Source organism: Caloenas nicobarica, chromosome 10 (assembly GCF_036013445.1).
Source record: "Caloenas nicobarica isolate bCalNic1 chromosome 10, bCalNic1.hap1, whole genome shotgun sequence".
Lineage (NCBI taxonomy): Eukaryota > Metazoa > Chordata > Aves > Columbiformes > Columbidae > Caloenas > Caloenas nicobarica.
This window is the reverse complement of record NC_088254.1, coordinates 5,197,998-5,220,732: the sequence shown is the minus strand read 5'-3', so window position 1 is coordinate 5,220,732 and position 22,735 is coordinate 5,197,998. Positions and strand designations below refer to the sequence as shown.

General features: G+C 42.4%; 1 long non-coding RNA gene across 1 annotated transcript in view; it reads right to left on the bottom strand.

The window, feature by feature from the left end:
* LOC135992785 (uncharacterized) overlaps positions 1 to 22,503 on the bottom strand; it is a 127,337-nt gene extending 104,834 nt beyond the window's left edge. The window contains exon 1 of the long non-coding RNA XR_010606770.1: positions 22,435 to 22,503. This is a non-coding gene — a long non-coding RNA (uncharacterized LOC135992785). The remainder of the gene's footprint in view (positions 1 to 22,434) is intronic.
* Between the last annotated feature and the right edge of the window lie 232 nt (positions 22,504 to 22,735).

Below are 22,735 nucleotides of genomic sequence, written 5' to 3'. Positions count from 1 at the left end.
CCAAAATCAGTTCCAAGATCAATATTTCTATTCATTTACAAGCACAACAAGGTTAGAGAGGTGAGCAGAGTAAATAATTAACTCATTTATAGTTTGTGTTTTTTTAAAAAGAGAAAGAGTCATTTTAATCTCCTGGGTAATTAGCTATGCAGTTGACATTAATCACAACTACAGCAATTCTTTGAAGTATTTGATTAATCAATCCAGAGGAAAAACAGAGCTAGATCAAACTACCCCCTTCCTGCATAGTCCTGTTGGTCTATCAGTCAATACATAGGTGCTGGCTTTCAGAAATGTGACATGTTTCCTGCTGGCGATAACATAACAAGTCCTCTGGCTGGCTGGCTATAGCAATAAGATGGATATAACACTTCATTATGGTCTGCATCTTCCCCGTTTGCTTTCGAACTGAACTAAAGAGTATTTATTAATGCTAGACTTGCTGAATTGTGATTCTCACCACCTGTGGTCCTCCAGCTACTAAAGGACAAATACAATCACATGCTTGTACATATCTGATACTACGCATGAGAAACTCCATTACATGACTGTGTGTGTCAGCCAACATTGGCAGAGGGCTACAACTCCTAATTCTTTCCTTCTCATCTATAATAGGAGCGGTTATTTCAATTACGGAAGAATAATGAGCCTAGAAGATGGTCTGAACATCATTATTATTATTTAAAAAATCAGTTTAGAAAAGCTCAGAAGTATTTTTTCTTGCTGTTTTTCCTTCTAATCATCATATGTCATAGTGGAATTCCAGTCTACGATGCCTACTAATGACCGCAGCAATCTTCAGTTTTGTTCAATTAAGTTTGCAGAGTCTTGGAAAACTATTCAAATCAAATTTCAGCATGTTTTTGAGAATGCTCACACCTACTAGCAGACAGCTGGTAATGTGCTGTATTAAAGTACATTCTCATCTGGTTTTGCTCTGGATTAGGCTGAAGCTTTCAAAAATGCAAATGTTAACTCCCAGAACAAACTTGGCTTGATGATGTTAAGCTTATGTGTAAACTGAAATGCAGCAGACTTCCATTAAAAGAGCTCAACCATTTAAAAGGATGAAAATTACAAGATGGGGAACATTTTTTTTTTAAATATTGGAACACTCAACTTGTATTTTATTGATTATGTTTCCCCTGTCTAACGCTTCTACTGCTGCATATAAATGAAACTAGCATTTCTTTACACAAAACCTCGAGACAATCAAAAATCTCTTGGGCTGCTACAACTCTTGCAGGGAATCCGTCTGCCTCGTGGTCATGGCAATGCAAAGTTCTCGTGTGTGACACCTGATTGCACCCTCCTCTGAGCACAACCCAGGTGACAAGTAGACACCCCTGTGTGCACAGGGGACACCAGACTGCCACACAAGGGAGCAGCACACTCCCAACCCTTTTGTACGTAGATCCTTCACATGCAAAGCCAGGAGATTCCCACTCCAGCGCAGAGGACACCCTGCAGGAAGAGAGGCAGCGCCTAGAATAAGCCAGCACATGCGTGCTTTTGGTAACATCAACCACTCCAAGTTTATAGTGTGCTCTTCAAGCAGCATATTTCTTACATCTGGCATGCAAAATACTGTAATAGTGAAGAACGTCCCATTTTGATTTAAATGAATGCATTTATTTCCAAATGGGAGACCGTAAGTTAAACAAACACATTTCTCTCTTTGCACATGAAAGCATTGTTTTGTCACAGATGTACAGTATAATACATTTATTTTCTCAATTGTTTTGTATTTGTAAGGCACTGCCAGTTATTTGGATGGGTTTGTAAGGATGAAGCAAATTGCTCTGTGGGGCTCTATTCAGGGAACATAATATTCCCACAAAAGCACCGTAATTCTGCATGCAGCAACACAAACTACCACGACATTGCAGCAGCTGGCAGGGTGGATAGAGTTCGCATTATCAAAACCAGCATGACAACTCTACTCCAAAACCCCCTCACATGCATAAATTAATGATGAATGTACATTGATTAACCCCCACCCAGACTCCAAGGAACCCTGCCTTCCCTACAATATAACTCCAAACCTCACCACAGTAATTTTGTCAGTTCACAAGGCCTGGGGAGCACTTCGGCTTGTTCTTGAATCGCATTGGTCTTGCCCAAGCCTCTTAAGCCCTGCTTGCATAAGCGCACTGGGGAAGATTAGGGACTGTGCTACAGCCCCTAAGGCGTGGGGAACAGCCAAGAACACAGAATGCTATTAGCAATGTGCCAAGCGGTGCCTATTGGGAGGTCTGCTACACAGAAAGCTGAGAGAAAGAAGATCCTGCCAGGGATCACATCTATGTTTCAAAAGTTAGATAGAAATTCATCTGCACCTATCCTTCTGACTAAGTAACTCCCTTCTCCAGCCATGCAGCACAGCATAACAAGCTGTCAGAGAAACACTTCACGTGAATATGTTTTTCATCAACTACAACAGGCTGAAGTATGCAAAGACTCTGTGGACATTGCTGCCTCAATATTCTCAGGCTTCTCCATCCATTTGCCAGCTTCCTACACAGCTCCCTCTAACCAGTTCCCAGCCGGCACACTCCAGCTGCCTGAAACTTCACCACAAAGGCCTTCCTGCCATCTTTAAGTCCTTCCGGTTACACAGAAATTGGTTTAAAAAAATAAAAAATGAGAACAGGTGTTCTTAATGCAGGCTGGCTAACCCGAGTTAGTTCTAACTCAGGTTAAATCGGGAATGGAGAAAAGACAGCTTGTCCTGGAAGCTCAAGTAGAACAAAATGTAGTAATTCACATTTCAAGTCAGCTTGTCTTCTGTGATATTGAATCTGAATGCAATGTCTTTAGCATACATAGGTAGGTTCATACTGAGTATCTAAGACAACAATAATGATACACAGGCAGACTGAATATCTAGATCTGACAAGAAAGCCTCTTGTTTGACTACCACCTCCCTAAAATATCCCTGCAATTTCCTATGTCAGTTATTTTGACCTTTAACTAAAGGCACCATCTTCATTTAGTGACTCATGTCTGTAGGTCACCTGTGGAGCTGCTTAAGTCATGCTTCACTTTGCATACTAATATACTCCTCTCAGCCTATGAATATGCTTTTGGGTGCTACTCCTCTTATCATATACAAGCTCAGCTTGAGCACACCCTGCACAGCCTAGTTTAAATGAGCAGGTGCACAGAAATTGAGCAAGAGAGGAATATATGTGTCAGCAAGAATATCAAGAGAGGAACAGAGGAGGGGGGCCTTAAAGAGACAACCACTGCTTGCTTTATACACATTGTCTCCTACAGACAGAAGAGCTGTAAGTTCTGTGAAGACATCTAACAGTGACCAAGACACTAACTTCAAGGTCTAGTCTCTACTGGAATCCTTTGCCCATCTATGGACAAGTTGTTTGGGATGCCATGGTTCTTCCAAGTCCATCTGTCCATCATCTGTTTCTATGCAGCATCATTTGCAGCTTTTCTTGAAGCAGTAACAGCTCACAACCTCAGAAAATTTAACTTACAGCACTGACAGCCAATAATAAAAATAATGTGGAAGGGAATCTGGGCCAAAAAGAAATCTCAGCTTTCAGATTTTTTGCAGGATCATTTTAGTTTTGATCAGTCAGCTCTACTTGTGGAAGGCAGGAAAGAGCTGACTCAGTGAACACACAAAGCAACCTAATGATGGCAATAATTATTTTGTGGTAACTTGTGTACAAGTGCCAAACATCACTGGAAGAGGCAGAAGAACAAGGAAGAGCCCTGCACTATATTGCTGTGCTCCCTACTAGACCAGTAGAAATTCTGCTGACAGAGTCCTGAGGGAGGTCCGAGGCACTGCCTTTGCTGGAGTTTGGGGGTGGCAGAAAAGGGCAGTGTCACTGTAACACAGCATAGCTCTTTCAGAACACTTCCCAGCTGAGCTCTCTAAACTCTTCACAAAGGTGAATCAGATCATGATCCTTGTTTTGCACATCTCCATGTGATTTACCCAAAGTGACTTACCAAAAATGAACCACCTCTCAAGATGTTCAGCCCATCTTTTCTGATTCCCACCCTGGAAGGCAGCAGTCCCCAGCCACCAAAATCACAGTGAGCAAACCTCATGAGGAGCATGGGAGCTGGGATGGTTTTCCTGCTGCTGGTTGGTACCTGAGCAAATTCTAGAAGGGCTGTTCACACAAACAGCTGTCAGGCCAAAAGCACTGGGCAGCTCATGTGTCAGCATCACTGCTGAGACAGGAAGGTGATGCTGCTGCAGAGCCAGAACCCACCCATTGCATGGCTGGGCTTACCCCACTGCCTGTCACAGTTAAGAGACTAATTACACAGAATAACTTCTACAGCAGCAAGCACATTATATGGGCATTTGCTAGGCAGGTGGATGAGGGTGTTGCAGAATCAGGTCAGCTAAAGGTATTCACCAGATTCAGTAACACTTAAACACTAGGCTGCTGGGAAGCAAGGGAGAAGAGGTGGCCAGTGTGACTGGACGGAAGCACGGGAGCAGGTAAAATAGATTCACAAGAAGATTTGAAGTAATAACTTCTCAGAATAAGGCAGCAATTGCAATGAAATACACCAATATCATATGGCAATCAATACGGATTGAAAATGTGTCAGTTTTACAAAACACCTCCCCATTTCAAAGTGGATCATTAAGAAATGGAAAAAAAAAAGTGAAACTATTCACTGCAGTTAAACCACTTGAAAACAAAGCTTTCTTTATTTCTAGAGGTAAAGTTATTACATGACTTCATGCCTGAAATGAGCAAATGGAAAATCCTTCACACAGCACTGAACTCAGCACCCCTGTTTTCCTCCGGGTGACCACTAAGGGTCTCTCTTGCTTAATATGGGCCACAGCAGAGATTTTTCTCCCTCTGTCATGATGTTTTGTCATCCCAATTCATCCCTTCCCACATCCATGCTACCTAACCATCCCACAGTTCCCCAGAACACCAAACCACTAACACCTCACATCATCTCCTCTTACCAGTCTCGAACCAAGTGGTTAATGACACATCTTTCTGGGTTTTTATGTGCATGCAATCCCACACGCAACCTTTCCTGGGCAGCAAAACACAGCAATGAACACTGGCCATGATCTGTCTGCATGGTCATGACATCTGCACATGCCTGAGATGTGCACACATGGGCTAAACACGCCTCATTCTAGGGTCAAACACTTCCTTGTTTCTTGGTGGCTGTAAGCATCAGCATGGTACCACATGGTGTGGCCTTGCATGTCTGGATGCATGGACAACAAACAAGAATGTCAGCGGTTACGAAACATGAATTATAAGTAACTAGTGGATAATTACGGAGGGATGTGTCTGTGTGGCTCAGCTCCAACATCAACAGAGGGAAGAGCTCTGCCTATTGAGTCATCAGCAGCATTTCCTTCCAGCCCTTGAGTTCTCCCGACAGGTCTCCCCTGGGAGTTACTGCCCAGAGCCACAAGGGCTGAGCCGATAAAAGCTGCTGAGCTCACACCCCCAGGGAATGGGGTGCCGGGCCCCCACAGCCAGGAGAAGTTTCCTGGCCACAACCGTGCTTCGAGGACGTGGTGCCTCATCAGCCTCTTCTTTATAACAACTAAACAGAATACTAACAACATCCCTGTCCCAGTCAGATCTCAGAAGCTTCACAGACACCGTGCCATAAACAAACAAGGGCTGCTGAAGTCACATAGGAGTTTTATGGTGCCCCATCCCTTTGTTTATCCATGAGTTCCAAATTATCCATAGCCTGAGTGCCCCCATGTAGAAATTAAGTCAGCACCTCCTCTGCGGTACAAGGATTCGGCTAATGAGAGGCTGTTAAATGAAATCAGATACCATCTGAAAACTACAGCAGTATGCCAGACCTTAGCACTATCACAAGCCGAACCAACACACAGCTGGGCATGTTCTATTGTGCCTCTTCAGTAGGCAAAGCTATCTGAATTCTTCCATACTACTTTCATTTCTGCTATAGAAAGAGACAGACTTTTCATTCACTTCCCTGTTTGTCCTTCTCCTTCCTTCTATTTCTGTTCTTCTTTTTCTATTTGTTTCCCAGTCCCACACTCTGTTTCTACTACTGTCCCCATCCCTTCCAACAGAGATAAACAATGAACACATGCTGGTCTGTCTATTCCCTGTAATTCCCACTATAATTTTCTCTCAACAGATTTGTTAGCCCCATAAAATAGTCACTAAAAGGTTTCAATGACAAGCAGGACTTGGATCTCTGAAAACATCACCTCACTCTATCAGGTGCCAGATCACATGAACAAGTTAAAGCAACTGATTTAATGGAAAACAGAGGGTTTTAGCCAGTGCTCTGCAGTAAAACACCTGCTCAGCTGGCCGTGGGCTTTTCTGTACTACTGTGGCAGCACTTTTACATCTCTAACAGAGCTAGAGCATCAGCAGAGTAATTCTCCAGGTCTGCAGGGCAGCTGAAGACATTTCTGAAGACCAGATAAGAGGAAGCTAAAAAGTTCAGCCTCAGAACTGCATGTGGAACTGCATGTGTCTCTGAAACAATAAATGTTTTGAGTGATCAGCATTTCTAGGCAGTGAAACAAATGAGGGTTTCCATTCCTGGGGGAAGTGGGAAGCAAGCACGCTCCACTCTTCTATTCCGTAGTGTACAGGAAATCTGAGTGATTGATGGCAGCAGAGACGGCAAATGCACATTCTGCTTATATTTCCAATGTAAATGACTTGCCACCTCACCCCTCTGCTTCCTGTTCCTTCACACACTCTCCACGCTCCGGCTGATATCTGTAGTATGTGTGCATCAGGGAGGAAGAAAGGAAAAAGAATAATCCTTGTTAGGCTGCTCGCCCCCCATCTCCCCAGTTTAAATGAGCAAAAATAACATGTACGAAAACAAAGGTCAAATAGCTGTTCAGCCCTGACCTCTTTTTGCCCACAGACACAGCATGGTAACATGGTGACGGACTAAGGAATCCTGCAGCACTGCTCCCAGAGCCCACCACAACAGCCATCTGTGTCAGGTGCAGAAGGCTAACCCTGCTGTCACAGATCTTCTCCTTGTATTATAAAGGCCAAAGCAGTAAGCAAAGAGGCTTTTTAAAATGCTGCACACTATTTGAGGGATCTGTCTGGTTCACAGGGACGCTGAGACATAGTGATTGCCAAAGCAAGAGAACAAACCCGGAGGAACGCAGCGAACATCCGCTTGCAGGAGGCGTGCCCCTGTTCTTTCCCAGGCAGCTCAGTGAGAGGTGCTTATTTTTACAAAGCAGGCTCTGAGATCTTAAAGAACCAATGTTGTCGTGGTGCCCTAAACCAATGAGTATGTGACCTACTCGTTCCCACTCTGTCCCTTGACCTTTTCCCATAGCATTCTCCAAAAGCATCACATGAAAAATAGCCCTTCTCAGCTCTCCGGAGGCCTTGGAGACTGCATCAAAGCTCTGTGCTTATAAACAATTCCAGCCAGACCAAAATGCCATTCCAGCATGAGGGGTCCCAGGATGTGAAGCCTGTCAGAAGGAGCTGGAGGGAGAGGGGGCAGGGGAGAGGCAGCATGTGCTGCCGAGGGAAGGGAGGGCCAGACAGCTGGGGTGCGAGCTGAGCTCCATGACACCCCGTAGGCTGAGATGGGATTTATCCATCCACCTCAGAGGCTACACAAGATCTCTCTTTTTGCCTCCTTCCTTATTACAGAGAGCTTGCAAGCTCCCAGAGTGTGGAAGTCCTTTACTTCATTGAACCTTCAGCCTAATCATCCCATTCTTTCCCTCCTCCTCTCACCTTGCACATCCACTAACATTCCCGAATCCATCCTGGAGGCAAATATACAGTCCAGGTGGAGACAGGTAACTTGAATGACAGCAGAAGGACAGTCCCTGCGCATCAAGGCTAGTTATCTGTTGACTTTTCAGCATTTGATGACAAAATAGCAGCTAGGAAATTAACACCTACAGGAATCTCTGTCAGCTCCCTCTGGTGTTTTACACCATGCCTGGCACATTCCTGCCTTTTGCTAAAAGGTTGAGAAAGCTTCAACTGACCCCAGTTTTTGTGTTTCCGTGTATCTCCAGATTCAGTTTGCCTTGGCAATAGCTTCAGACAATGCTTGAATACCTTCTAAAAAGCAAACACTGCAGAAGACACTCCACCACTGAGTGAGAGTTTTCCTCAACCATCATTTTACTCCTCTGACTTCAACCCACTCTTCATTTTTCCCATATCTGTTCATTTGTCCTCCTGGCTGTGCTCTCTTACTCCTATCACAGGCTACAGACAAGGCCTTCAGTTGGACAATCCATAGCAAAGGCTGTTTGAGGACTAATTACAATTCAGGGACCATAATCCCTCGTTCCAGTGTACTACTGTTACCATTAAAAGAGATGCAGAAAAAAAGACAAACCTGTCTCCCTTCACTATGCTCCTTCTCTCCCCTTTTCCTCTCCAGCCACCCACCACCTTCCCTCCAGATTCACTGCTCCAATCTGGGTCACATACTCCATTGTGCAGCCCAGCAGCCAAGGAGAAGAATTTTTATGTCTGAATATGTGGAATGGTGCTAGTTGCAACCAGGCAGGTTTGTGTTTGGCTTGCGTGGCAATAGAGAGGTTGCGCTCTTGCAGGGCAATAATTTCAGTCCCAACAAGGAAACTGTATAATTACAGAGAAAAGCAGCAGGCGCTTCAATCATTGCTACTCTGTGTCAGGTCTTTTAAAATGTCATTGAAAAGAAATGGTGAGATAATGAAGGCCTTGACTGACTTTCAAAGCAACTGACAGGACATCCAAGAGGAAGCAACAAGGTTAGGAGGGCTGCATCATCTTTCCTGGTTCCTGGGGACTGACCCCAGAGGGTGTGACATCTGGGACAGGATGGTATGATCATAGGATGGCATAAAATAGAAATACAGTCATGTGAACTCTTTTGCTGTAGCTGTCTGCAATTTAAGAACAAACCTCCTGACTTTACCTCGGTTGATCTTGTTCATTTCGTATTTTACTTGCGGTTCTTCTTCACCATTTTCCCTTTTATATAGCATCAGAAAAACATTAACTCATGACTTTGTTCCATTCCACTGACATAACTGCTTAAATATCCTTCCTGATGTTTTGACATATATCACTTGGACAGCCACTTAGAAATTTAAACCATGGAAGCTGGACGACATTTTAAAAAAATTAGAAAATATGTGGACAACTATTCTGTTATTTTAACAGAATGAAGACTCAACACTTCTGTAACTCTGCCAGCAAGTGCAGGAAAATATGTGCTTACACTGCACAAATATAAAACTGAGCACACTGATTTTTAGACATAAACCACACTTCTACTACATGCTGAGCACACACATGCTATAATCCTCACCTTCACAAACACGCTTTTACAGCACCTAAGGAAGGCACAGGTTATTTCAGTGCAAAGCACCTCTTGTTTCTATAGACAAAAAACAAGCATGGGTACTAAGGGAATATACATACATTGAGCATGCAAACAAAACATCCATTCATTCTATGTAACAAAGATTTAGGTCTACCAAATCAACCACTGCACCTGTATATCCATTTAGAATAAATTTGGCATTAGCAAAAGTACAACTGCTGTGAAAGGAAATAATATATCTGATACACTCAAAAAACACTCTTAATTGTTCAGTCAAGAAAACAGGAAAACAATTGAATGAAATGACACACACATATGCACTGTACAGGTACAAAATGTACGCTGGTAAAAAGCACAACCCCATAAACAAACACAGTATTCCCAAAAGACTTATCCATACACTAATGTGCTAAAATGCACACAGGCAGATCCTTAACCATATGTTCACCTGTACAGATATATATCAGAAGAACAAAAGCCCATTTCACATAATAAGGAGCCCAAAATGCACACTTCAGAAACGAGAAGCACACTGCAGAAATACCCAAATGCACAACTCATGCATAAAAGTTGTGTATGTGCTCCACAGAAAATAATTCGTGTATCTTAAATGAAGGCTGCACTTAATCCTAATGCCCTGAACTACACCCTGTAGTTCAGAGCACACCACAGCACACAGAACAGTGGGTCTGAGGTCCCAGCTGGCCCCACATAGTTTCAATACCTATAGTTCATAAACCATGTGTAAGGCATCATCTTTTCCCAGAGTAAACACCTGCATTGCTGGATTTAACTCCCCAGAGCCAGCCTGTATTGGCTGCTGTGTCAGGACTGCCATGCTGCTGCACCACTCAAGAGATGATTTGGAGATTCATTTGCGCTTCTTCCATTCTTTCCCCAACTGGGGGACCCACGATTCCAGCTTATGGGTGGTAAACTACTGCAACATTCACACAGGCATCTTCATCACCACTGTGCCCTCCCAGCTTACTACCTATACAACTACCTGTACAACTACAGCGGAAGGCATCAGTCACAAGCTCCACTGTAGCTCGAGGCACGAGCTGAGCAATGAAGCAATTGCAGGAGGTGGAGGATAAAGGCATTTTACTCACCTATATTGTCCAGATAAGACCTCTGATAATTTTTACAGTCAGATGATTGAGTATCTAACCAGAAACAAATGCACCTAATCAAATGCATCAGTGGGTAATGCCAGACCAGCCAGCCAAGCATGACTCCAACATTAATCACAAGCATGAGGCAGAACACACTGCTGCACGCCTGGGCCCCGTAAGGCCTGGAGACAGCCTTCCACTTCAGAAAGCTTTGCAGACAATTTTGCAACGAAGCACTTATTCACATGTCACCCGTATTCCACAGTTTCTGTCTACTACTCGCTAAATGTGAAATCCCAGTGATCCCCTGGGGGCCAGATCCTGGCCCGCAGCTAAAGCACTAGACTCAGCTTCAGTTGTTTCAAGTTCCAGACCTACTTCAGCTATGGATACGCAAAGAAATCCTGTGGCAGGTGATTCATTTCACCTGTTGCAGACTGTTGAAAAATGCCTGAGTTCATCATAAAGGCCTAGAAATAGCCAGGCACATCCACAGCGTGTTTGTTCCTACTTCCAGAAATGCCTGTTTCTCTGTATTGTGATGACATCTGCATTTGCTTACACACAGCTGTCCACGTTAAGTGACACAAAATGCCACCCATATATCTCCCTTGGTCCTTCGTCAGGGAAATCAGAATCAACACTGCTTTCTTAGCTCTGCTCTACCAAAAAAAATGCAGTTTCTTTAAGACAGGCTCTACAAATGCTATAAACTTTCATAGTACCTCATATGGAGCAGGATCTCTTCCTGCTACCACAGCCCAGCCTAATGGTAGAGAGCGAAGGGGAAGACACATTCCGGTTCTGCTTCATCCCCTCCCAAGTGCTTCTGACCAAGCAAACATGGAAATCCAGAAGAACGGGGAATGTCTTTTTTTCCCCAGGTGCCTTATGTGGTGAGTAGAACTATCCAAAAGAAAAACAAAACAAATCAAGAGACACTAATGAATAAAAATAACAGACTCTCTGCTTTTCTCCTTGTAATTTCCCCACCCCAGACAGCTGTAATGCAGAAAGTATTGAAATTTAAATCACACCTCAGCCTAACCTCAGCTGACAGGCTGCCGATGCAATAATCTCAGCCTGGCTATCTTCTCTCAGGGAGAACGACAAACCAACTAAAGGAAAGTGATAAATTTTCAATTTTATTTTAAAATATACCAGATGGGAGATTTTATTGGAGTCATAAATATGTCAAAAGCAATGTTGGTGTATGATTGGAGATTGCCCCCACCAAGGGAGCAGCTCTCCCTCTTTAGAAGTGCCATCGGATTCTTAATAAGAGGCTCCAGTTAGACTGCAGCAAAATAGTCTGTATATTAAACCAATTGAATTTCTATTTACCAGACATCTTTTTCTCTTCTCTGCCCCCGCCCCCCACATTCCAAAACGCAGGAAAAATGAGGGTGTGGAGGTCAGGCCTAAGTGTCACCAGTTTGGGTTTTCATTTTGTTGTTGCAACATGGCTCAAATATATTTTAATTCTCAACAGTATTTGAAAACTGAATTTCACATCAGTCAATGAAGCTTCTTTTGATTTCCTAGAATCCAACCAGTAGATGCCAACTAAGTTCAGCCTCAGATTTTAACTAAATCAAATTCAAGCCCTCAATCCTAGCCATGGCTCAACCTCAAATTCCAGAAATAGTGCTTGGCCTCAGTCCCAAAATTTCATGCGAGCTAAAACCAGTTCTAAATCCCATCAGCCATTTCCAGAAATATGAGTTGCCTTTTGTAGCGTCTGCATCTCTCCTGCTTCTGCCACTCGTGCTGTGACAGATCACAGTAGTCTCACAGGAAGAAGCCTGATATTTATGCCTTTTCATCATCTCAAAGGTTTTACAGACTGGCTCTTCCAGCTATGTCTTTGAGCATGTTTCCAGCCTTCCAGTTTACACAGGAAATCCTCATATTCTTACACCATTAAGTTCAAATCAGTCACCTCTACACCACCACCCATTCCCATCACCACAGAATATGGCTCATTGAACCTTCGACACAGAAAACTGAATGCAGGGCAAATGAAAAATAACAATAATCTGTTATTTTATAGTTTTTCATATAAATGCTTTGCAGATTTAATCATATAGCCACAAAACTGTAAAAAGCGTTACAGAATTAAAAAGAGATCCGATAAACAACATATTACAGAATGATACTCGGCAGTTATAGCCAGTCTAACACAGCAACAGCACAGCAGAGGTGAGGGCAAGAAAGAGGCATAAGCAAAAAGCGACTTTGCATGTGTTAGAGGTCTATGGTCTTCTTAGACAACTTGTTCCTCAAAGTCAAAGGAGTGCTAGATGCTAACAGATTGATCATTTGCTGTAGAAGGTTTTTAAAAAAACTTTCTGAACATAAAACACCATCAGATACATTTATCACAAAATATCATCCTTCTGCCCACAGCCCTCAATCCTGGCCATGCCATTCATTGGTCAGGAAGCCGCAGATGCATCAAGACAAGCCGAAGCTTTTAACAGCTTTTTAACCTGAAGGAGCAGATTGAAATAGAAGAATCATATCCATCAGTCTTACACTTAAAATATTTTGACTTAATGTACTACACAGTAAGGCTGTCACTCCTCTGGCTTCTGCAGTGTTTTCTGTGAGGACTTGTACAATTCATCATTGACTGGCACAAGGTCAAGGGAATCTGGCGAAGTACAAAAAAGCTGGGAAAGAATTCAGTTTGCAATAGAATGCATTAGAGAAAACAGAAACCCATGCTGCAGATATGAAAAAGGATAACCTTGCTCTAATCTTCCACCCTCATGAGGACTCATTGAGGAAGGAGAAGCGACCAGTACGCCTGAAATTATCATTTCCTAAAATTCTGTCTAACAAGCCACAGCATGGATAATGCTGGAAGAATATGGACAAAGGTGAATTCAGGAACACCACTGCTTTCATGGGTTAAAAGGTCTGCTAGGCCACTCTCACTGTGGAACCCATGGAACTATTTCGGGCACTTATAAGGGTGCTATAATGGGCTGTTGTCCTCTCCAGGACAGAGATTGCAGCTTACTATGTCTGTACAACATCCAGCACAACGGAGCTCCAATTTTAATAACAACCTCTAAGCATTATTCCACTACAACAATGGGCAGTGATAGATAATGAAAATGATGTATGCATCAGGAATATATATGGTATAATTAAACAGTTTATTCAAAGCACCTAATCAAATCGTTCAGCAACTTAATATAAACACAGACATAGAGACTGATACTCCAAGATTAAGGACCCAATTATGATTAGTGTAGGTATAATTGCCTTGGAAACTCTCCACATTTTCAGTCAGGCCAAGGACTGGCTAGTAACATGTCCAGGCAAGTACGTATTTCTCCTTATGAAAGATAAGCCCCAAACACTTGATTAAGAGCAGTTTGAAAACACAGGAATCCACAAGCACTGCATCTTTGATCCCATGAGAAACCAACCTTGGGCAGCTTGATAAGCTTCACACACTAAGATGCCTTTAGGGCATTCTCCAGTTAATATGCTACACTAATAAAGTCTATTTAATTATTTGAATAAATCTTACTATTTAATAAATCACTTAACAAAGGAGTGAACTCATTTAGGTATTGACTAGTTAAACTACCTGGTAAACAACTAATATCCAGGCAAGTAAGAGTGTTAATTCTCCAGGCTCCCCAGTTCCCAATCCTTCCAGTGCTGGGTAAACCTGCTGTCTCACTGGAAAGCTGTCCCATTATATCATTGCCACACATATTAACTACAAAGGTCTCAGAAGGCTACACTATGCCCCTATTTGGCAGCCATATGCCATCAGCCCACAGCTATGGTCCTGCTATAATCTCAAGAGCACATAACGCTGCCATCCAACATTACAGTATCCCATTCAGCACAGGATGACCTCCTTCCCAGCACATCGCTGAACACCCCTCCGGTGCTGTCAGATGTCACACACGCTCACTTGTGCTTTTACTGTGTGTCTGTCTGCCTTCAGCAAAAATCCAAGCATCCATTCAGATGAAGAGCTGGCAGCCTGAAAACACACGTCCACCTTTTCATGAATTAGCAGCACCAGGAACAACCCGCAAGGGTTGGGAACCATAAAAAAAAAAAAAAAAAAAAAAAAAAGGTCTGCAACCAGGTCAGCTCCCATAGCCCTGCTAAGACCCCTCCTTTTTGCTTCCCTGATCCTCTCTTCCCTTCCCAGCACCAAGCCAGGACCCAGACACATGAGCAGACACAGGCTTCCCTCTGACGCAGCATCTACCTTAATAAATTACATAACAAATTAACATTACTTTATCACAGTGATAACACCATCATCTGCAGTGTTTATGGGTTAATAAATTGCGCCCATGAATGAATATGGGCTGACTCATTAACTAAGCTGCAAGTGAGAGCTGTTCGTCTCTTCTGCAATACCTTGAAAACCTGTGTCCCTCCTCTGTCAGGGAATTCATTTTCCCTGCTTTGGAGAGGGGAGTGGGAGGGGGGAGAAGGAGGGAATTATTTCCTCTTGCTCACTTCCCGCATTACTAAAGCCCTGGAGGTTATTTAAATGGTAACTTCAAAGGAGGTATATGATTGCTCTGTTTACTGCTGTAGGAGTCTCATTTTACACCCAGATTTAAAAGCCTCTCTGACTCAGAGGCAAACAGCATCACTTACAGGCTTTGGAGCTTCACAGATACAGCCAGCCCAGGTGCAAAGGACCAGGAGGAAAGGAAGAGATGGAGAAAGGATTTTTTTAAAAAAAAAAAAAAAATAAATAAAAAAAGAATGCTGGACACAAAGGATTTTCAGAGATATAACTAACTGGGCTCTGAAGGGAGCAATAGGGAACAGTTCCCCATGAATAGAGAGCCTAAATGGACCAACTTGGGAGCGAGAGGCTGTTTGGTCTTTAGGACAGTAAGGGAAAGGAATTATGAAGAGTTGTTCTGAAGCACAGGGACAGTTACAGCAACTTACTCGTTCTGTTGCCATCTCCTCCTGGGGACAGCTGTGGGTCAGGCAATGAGTTCCCTTGGTAAGGCTTGTTAAGTAGATTCACTAATGCAGAAGGAAGGGTTGGTTTGTGGGGGTTTTTTTTGTAGAAAAAAAAAATCTATACATGCTCCTGGCACTTGGAGTAGAAGCTGCATTTGTGATGACTCCTCATTCTCCTAAGCACTGATTTCTCAGTCTGACGTTACAGGCAGATTTCGAAGGAAGATGAGGTTAAGGATAAGGTAATTCCACCCCACCACCAGATCAGACCCAGCCAGTACAATGAGCACTCCATGTCACACCATGGCAGCACAGATCCTTAACTACAGCCGAGACCCCTTCCCACTGTTGTCACGGCTACACCTGGCTTTGGTCACTGAGAACCTACCACACATGTGAAATTTAGTTGGTTAGTTCTAACAATAACATTTACAGGTGTGGTGGGTCTTTTCTCCTGGAAGCAGAGCTCTACTAGGAAAACCTCCTCTCCTCCATCTCTGCTTGACTAACTACACACAGGGAAGAAGCAGCAAGATCAAAGAAACTGTCTCCCTTGAGAACCCGAGGGTAGGATGTGTAAACGCAAGTGCTTCCGCAATTGGGCATACAGACTGGCCCCTAAAACTCAAGCTTGTCAAACCTGAGAACTACAAATTTTTAACTATATCTAGGCATTTCCTCCCAGGGGCATAGCTAAAATGGAATCTTCTAATATAAAGCCATTTTGACAATTTTTCTGACACATTTTCCCTAATACTGCCTACAGCAGGAAGCAGCAAGATTACCTGCTAGAAAAATCACCTTGTGAGAGAAATAAGCTCCAGGTAGTGCCAGCACTTACATATGGTTGAATATAACTGCTCCAAGCATATTTCAACTTCTGTCTCCATCAGGCTGGCAAATTATTGCATATACATTCCTCTGATAGAAAGAAAGCGTGATCTTTGAGGGATTTTTTTTTTTCTCTGGAAAAAAAAAAGGGGGGTTTGCTGTAATTAGAATCTACTGGCTAAAAGCCCTTTTTTTTTTTTTTTGAGAAATTGCATCAATTCTGTTCCATTAGCCACCATATGAAGCCAGATTCAGAAATAACTTGATAGGATACAGAGCTGAAAAAAGAAAGTAAGTGAGAACAGTATGAAAACCCCTCTGCCTAGAAGAAATCAAGTATCCAAGAGTATTGGGGGTGGAAGGAGGTAGGTGAAGAATGTATACCCTTATTTATGTACTTAATTATTTTTCTGAATGATTGTAGAGTATACGAAAGCACAGGACTGACAGCAACAGCTGACGCTCTCAGAAGAGGTCATGAACCGTGGTGAGCACATTTAGACAGAGAAGGCAGGTATTTCTGCAGGCTCCGGTGATAACTCTGTAACCTAATAGACAGTCCTCCCTGTAGTTCCAAATCATCCACTGCAGATCCCCAACACACGTGTTACGTGTGTGCTCTCTCCCAAGTTCTTCAAGAACACCTACCCAAATAACCTTTGTCTCTCAAGGCAAAATTGCACCTGCACCTCCACCACTTCCATCAATACATTCAAGCGTACATAGGAGATCAAAATTCTGCTCAAGTCCTAGATTATTAGAGCTTGCAAGTGACAGTGGTTGGGTCGTCAGAGTGTTCTGAAAGACACTAACTAGACAACTATGGACATATTTAACAATAAGGCATCAGTTTTGCAAAATCTTTCCATCACAGAGTTTATTCTGACAGATGGGAGGGCTGTCCTCTGTGTAGGGCTCTGTTCTAGAAGCTCAGAGATAAAAAACAAAATGTAAATTCAACGAGTGAATATTCATAAGATAACTTCACTAGACTATTTTATATTTAGAAGCCTTTGCCTGAGAACATACCTCCCAAACCCAGACATTTAAACAAATGAACCATCAGACTGACACTAGCTCTGAACCTTCTCATCACAGAAGCTCAAACAATGTCTCTTGGGAGATTTGGAGCTGATGAGAACCTCTCCCTCATGGGCAGCAACTGAGCCAGCTCTAGATCTACCAGTGAAACCTAAATCTGATCTGTTTTATCCTCTTCTCCCAATTTCACACCACATTAACAAAACAAGATTTCTCACCTGTGACTTCTTCCCCCTTGTGTAGAAAAGGTGGGAAAAGGTCATCTTGACTGACTAGTTTTCTTTGTACAAAGCTCCATCCTCCCAGCATGACGACCAGCTCCTAATCACACTGCAAGTTTCCCATCAGTGCCACTCCTTCCTTAGCTGAACCAGCACTCAGTCTCCTTCATACCTCCCCTATTAGACCCTCCTGTTTGTTCTAAAGCTTTAAAAAAGCTGTGGAAACACACTTCGCCCTGACCTGAGCGAGGAGCAAGACTGAAATTCAGAAGAGGCTATGTAGCCCAGTGAAAAGATATAGATTGTGAAAAATTTAGAACCCTGATAAGTTTTCTGTAATACTACTATTTACTATGCAGTCTCTGTAGACAATAACCCAGACAGGGCTCATTAGTACGCTAAAAATCACTTTCTAAACTGATACAGTTAAATTATATAGGACTGTATAGATACTGATTTTAATATCAGATCATTTCATTTTATTAATGCATCCACACCAAAATTAAGTATTTTGATGTACATGTATGTCCAGGCAGACTACACCTTTATACCTAAAAGTTATTTAAAAAAAAAAAATCACACTTTCATTACATTGATAATTTCTGGCTAGGTGAACAAGCCCAATCAAAAGGTTATTTCTGGTTCCTGCACTCAGTCATGTCATTCATTCTCTTTTATCCACTGTATGTTCCTGATGCATTTTCTGACTACTGTGCCATGCAAACAAAAAAGGACTGTTTTCAGAAGACTACACAAGACCTTTGCCACCTCCTTGTATAGATATCATTACTGCTTGCGTTCTTAAAGGCCAGAGCTTGAGAAAGAATAATGAAAATAAGATTCCACTGCAATATTTGTACTATGTTAGGCAGCACATCTCAAAGAGAAAAGTTATTGCACGACTACTCTAAATAATAATAAAAAAGCCAACAAGAAATTACTATTTCCAAGCTCTAATCCTCTTAAACATATCCAAAACTATCGTTGCAGGTAGACAATTTAAGAGAATAATCCCTACAGATTCCTATTCAGATCACAGTGGTATTTCCTGGGTACTGCTGACACACAGGCTAAAACATAACCCCTTTTTCAGGCAGCTCTCAGTCTAAACAGAATGTTTACTCTTTTCATTTGCACAACAAAAAACTGAAGCAGAGAAAAACAAATGACATGCCCAACTCTGTCTACATCAGTGTTTTTATCATCCCCATCACTGAAGTATTTGAGTATCTTTTGCTAGCATGTTGACCAGACCACGAGACGAGACAGAAATAGTATCTGTCACACACAGAAAGCCTATCTCAGAGCCTGGGAATGGAATCCAGATTATCCGGATCCAGGCTCAGCCCTCCCACCTCACCCTGAGGACACCTTCCTCTCCACAGATCTCCTGCGACGTGAAAAAGCAGCGGCCCTGGACCACGAAATACTGGATTTGGGAATTTACTACTAGAGAACTTCAGAATCAAATTCAAAGTTCCTATCATTAAGATAAAGTAGCAGAAGTGACAGAAAGTAACAAAAGTGTTTCTTAAACTGACAGGACTGACATTTTTGCAATTTGAAACACTCTCATTGCTAGGATTTTAAAGGGCTGATATTTCATCATCAAATTGGAACCCAGCTGGTAAGTATCAATGATACAAGAAACTCAGCAGAGAAACAGTGACCCCATTATATGTGAAAGAGCATTGCTGTTTTAGCTGAAGAAATGTATGCTTTTTCAGTCTTGTATTGCATTGCAGGAGTTCCTCTTTGATTTTTCATAGGAGAAACCCCATGCAGATTCCTCTGTGAAGCTGTATTGCAGGATTGGAGATACCGGATGAGCCTCAGAACTGCTGCAGAGCCAGTTTCAGCTTCCCTACAGATTGAGAATCCATAACCACACATATAATTGCTGAAGACTGCAAATGAAATCCTGGCTACAGCAAATTCAGTGACTATATTTTCATTAATTCCAAGGAGGCCAAAACTTTCCTCTGAAGCTTTAGCTCTACAAAACTATTGATCTAGTTGTGAAGTATCTACTACTAGATCAAAAATATCAAAACCCCAAGACACCAAACTAGATTGAGACAAACAAACCTGATACTTCATGTTAGTTCAGGGTATAGGTGTGCTCCCAAAGAGTTTCTGATGAAGTTACTGCTGTCTGTCCTCTATAACCAGCATAAACACCACATAATGTATTCAGGCTAGTTCAGCACAGGTGACATTGTGTGTCTCACATTAAACACATACTGCCTAGTAATTTAGCAACGCCCGAATGGTTTCTAATGTTCATGAAACTGTTGTCTGTCCTCTCACCACGATGAGGTTGTAAGACCACCTGTGTAAGAGGACTGAACAATTCAGCTTTGTATTCTAAGGCATGGATGCTGATCTACACCATTCTCCCCCACAGAACAGCTGCATCTGAGAAAAGTCTTTTTAGAAGTCTGTCACGCTGCACAGCCAGTGAACTTTAAATTGATTTTTGTTCTTTGTCTTTGATTTTCCCTCCATCTTTGTTCTGCTGGTGCTTCAGCATTAGAGGAACCCATTTCTTTAATGTTATCATTGTCCTGGGCTGTAATTCACTGTAGATTCTGCTACAATATCACTCAAGTCAACTACCAAAGAGCCTTCTTAGTAAAAACTGCCTTCAGAATCCACTGTTAATCTTACGCTTGTCTGCACTGCCAAGAATATTTGACACATCTTTTCTTGTTGTACAGGACTGAATCAGGACAAAACAAGATAGCAAAAACAAAAACAGCATGACAAGCCTTGGTAGATGGCAGTCTACAGCACAGTTTAACTAAAAATTGAATGCTTAGACAACAATTGTCCATGAAATTCCATGTGACACTCAGTATTGCTGGTTGGTACCAAAGCAAAATTGCAGCTGTATAACAGTCACTTCCTAAGGAGGATCTTGGAAATCCTTCTACAGTCACTTATATGAGAAAAGGAAGTTTATATAACATCAAAAGGATTCAGAGAGATGGGGAAAGCACCAAATTAATGACTGTATGCAAGCCAAAGAGTGAACTCCAGCAGTGAAGAGTCATAGGGGAGTCCAGGATTGAAAGTGAAAAGGGACAAGGATTAAGTCAGAGCTCAGATATACTGAGGAAAATGCAGAGACCAAATCCTGCCTGTGGTTATGCCCATGAAAACCTGCAGAAATCAAAGAACTGCATTGGTCCAAGATGGGATAGTAGATCTGGAAAGACACCACATGCACTACATGTAGATCCACTTCCTCAAAGAAGGGAGATAACCCTCAAACTCAAAGCAGGACTACCAGAAAAAGAGATGGAAGAGACACGATGAGAAAATATAAACACCAGAACAAGGCAAGCATATCCAGGCATCATTGCCAAGCTCAGCAGGTATGTGACAGAAAATACCTACACTTCATCTGGCTTCAAATTGTTCCTTTTGCAGGCAAAAAAATTACTGCACAAATCCCAGAGAATAAACTGAGTTAACACCCCATTAAATACAACAGACTTTCAATTCAAGGTAAGGACGTGCCCAGATTAAGCTACCCCTGTACAAGCTGGCCCATGGGTAACATACATCAGTTCTACTGACTTATGGTCTAAGAAATAAAAAAAAAAAAAAAAGAAAAAGCCTAAGATGCTTGGGAGTGAATTCCATTAGGAAGAACTTCTACAAGGTAAGAAAGGATACATCATTTGGAGCACGCTTAAACAGCACAACATATTCTTCCATAAACATTCTTCGTACAGCTGTAACGCGTACCCCAAGGGAAAAAGCTGGGAATTTGTTATTTTGTGTATTTTCTTTTATCAGTAACATGATCTTGCCCCTTGCCCCCTTCTTCTCCAGGCTGAGCAGTCTTGATTTTAAACCTTCAGTTTGTTTAGTCAGTATCTGGCCTGGAAACTGGTACCAGAGAATATGGCACTGTTGCTGGGTTGATTTGTTGCCCCCATTTCACAGAAGACAAGATAATTTAAAACACTGATTTCCATAGCTTTGCCTTTTCTAAGTACTTCAGCTGCAGTAGTGGTGGGCCCTTTCCAAATTCACTACTCCTCCAGTGACATTCATTGAGAAAAAGACTACAGGAAAAATCTTTGTTGGCAGAAGCACTTAGTCAATTTTAGCTGGTTTTAAGCGGAAACAGTTTAGCGCAAAGGAAGAGGGCAAGAGAGGGAAAGGGAGGACAGGAAATCAAACAGATAAGGTCAACAGCATGAAGTCAGGAGTTAGATTTAGATTGTTGCGTATTTACTGTCAACTGTTGATGCTGAGAAGGGGATGGTTTTCTACACTCTGTGCTCCCACATCATTTCAGCCTACAGTTTCATTAAACAGTGAGCCAAAGCACATGGAAGATACCTCCAGAAAGGAGTGCCTGCTTCTCCCTTCTCTCTGGCCCTCTGCTTACTTTGTGCGAACCCTAGCGCTTACCAAAGCTCGACACAAGCTCAGCCAATCCATAAAACACAGAAAACTTTCAGTAAGAAAAGAAGCTGGGTAATTTTCTACCATTTTGATGAATTAGCGAAGCTCAGAGTTGGGCAGGGATGCTCTTGGCTGGAGTAAGATGATAGCGAGAAGCAGCTTCCACCATGCTGTACATGCTCCAGCAAGCTGGCAGTGCTGTTTGAGCGCAAAGCTGTTGCAGGCTCCCCAAATGAAAACTAGCTTTGCAAAGACAGTGCTACATAAATACCAACAGTTGAAAGCTCCCCACTACATGGATTTATGTATTCACAGCTTCTGCGAGTTAGGAAGCTAGAGAAGAAGTCAGCTGTGCTGATTTTACATACCAGTCAACACACACAATCAGCTTTAGCCAACTAGAAACCTTTATCACGGCCATTCCTTGCTGTCAGAACAACTTCAAAGACATGCAAACTGAGTTCATGTTTTATTTGCCATACCAGCATTTCCTTGTAAACCAAGAATGCTTGCTGTACCACTTCCAGCCTGACCAGCCCTCAAAGATCGGTAGGAAAGGGATACTGCATCTGCCTGAAACAAAGAAATAATTTTTAAAAACACACACGCAAAAAAAAAAAAACTACCATCTGCCTAGAACAAAACCAGGGAATTAAGTTTCCACACACAGCAGCTCTCTGGCTCCGGCTCCCACTAACAGGCTTTTCCACTCTCATTTTGAGATACCAAGATTTATCATTAGAGGGCACTGCTTCCCCCAGTAGAAAATGGGTTCTTTTCCTT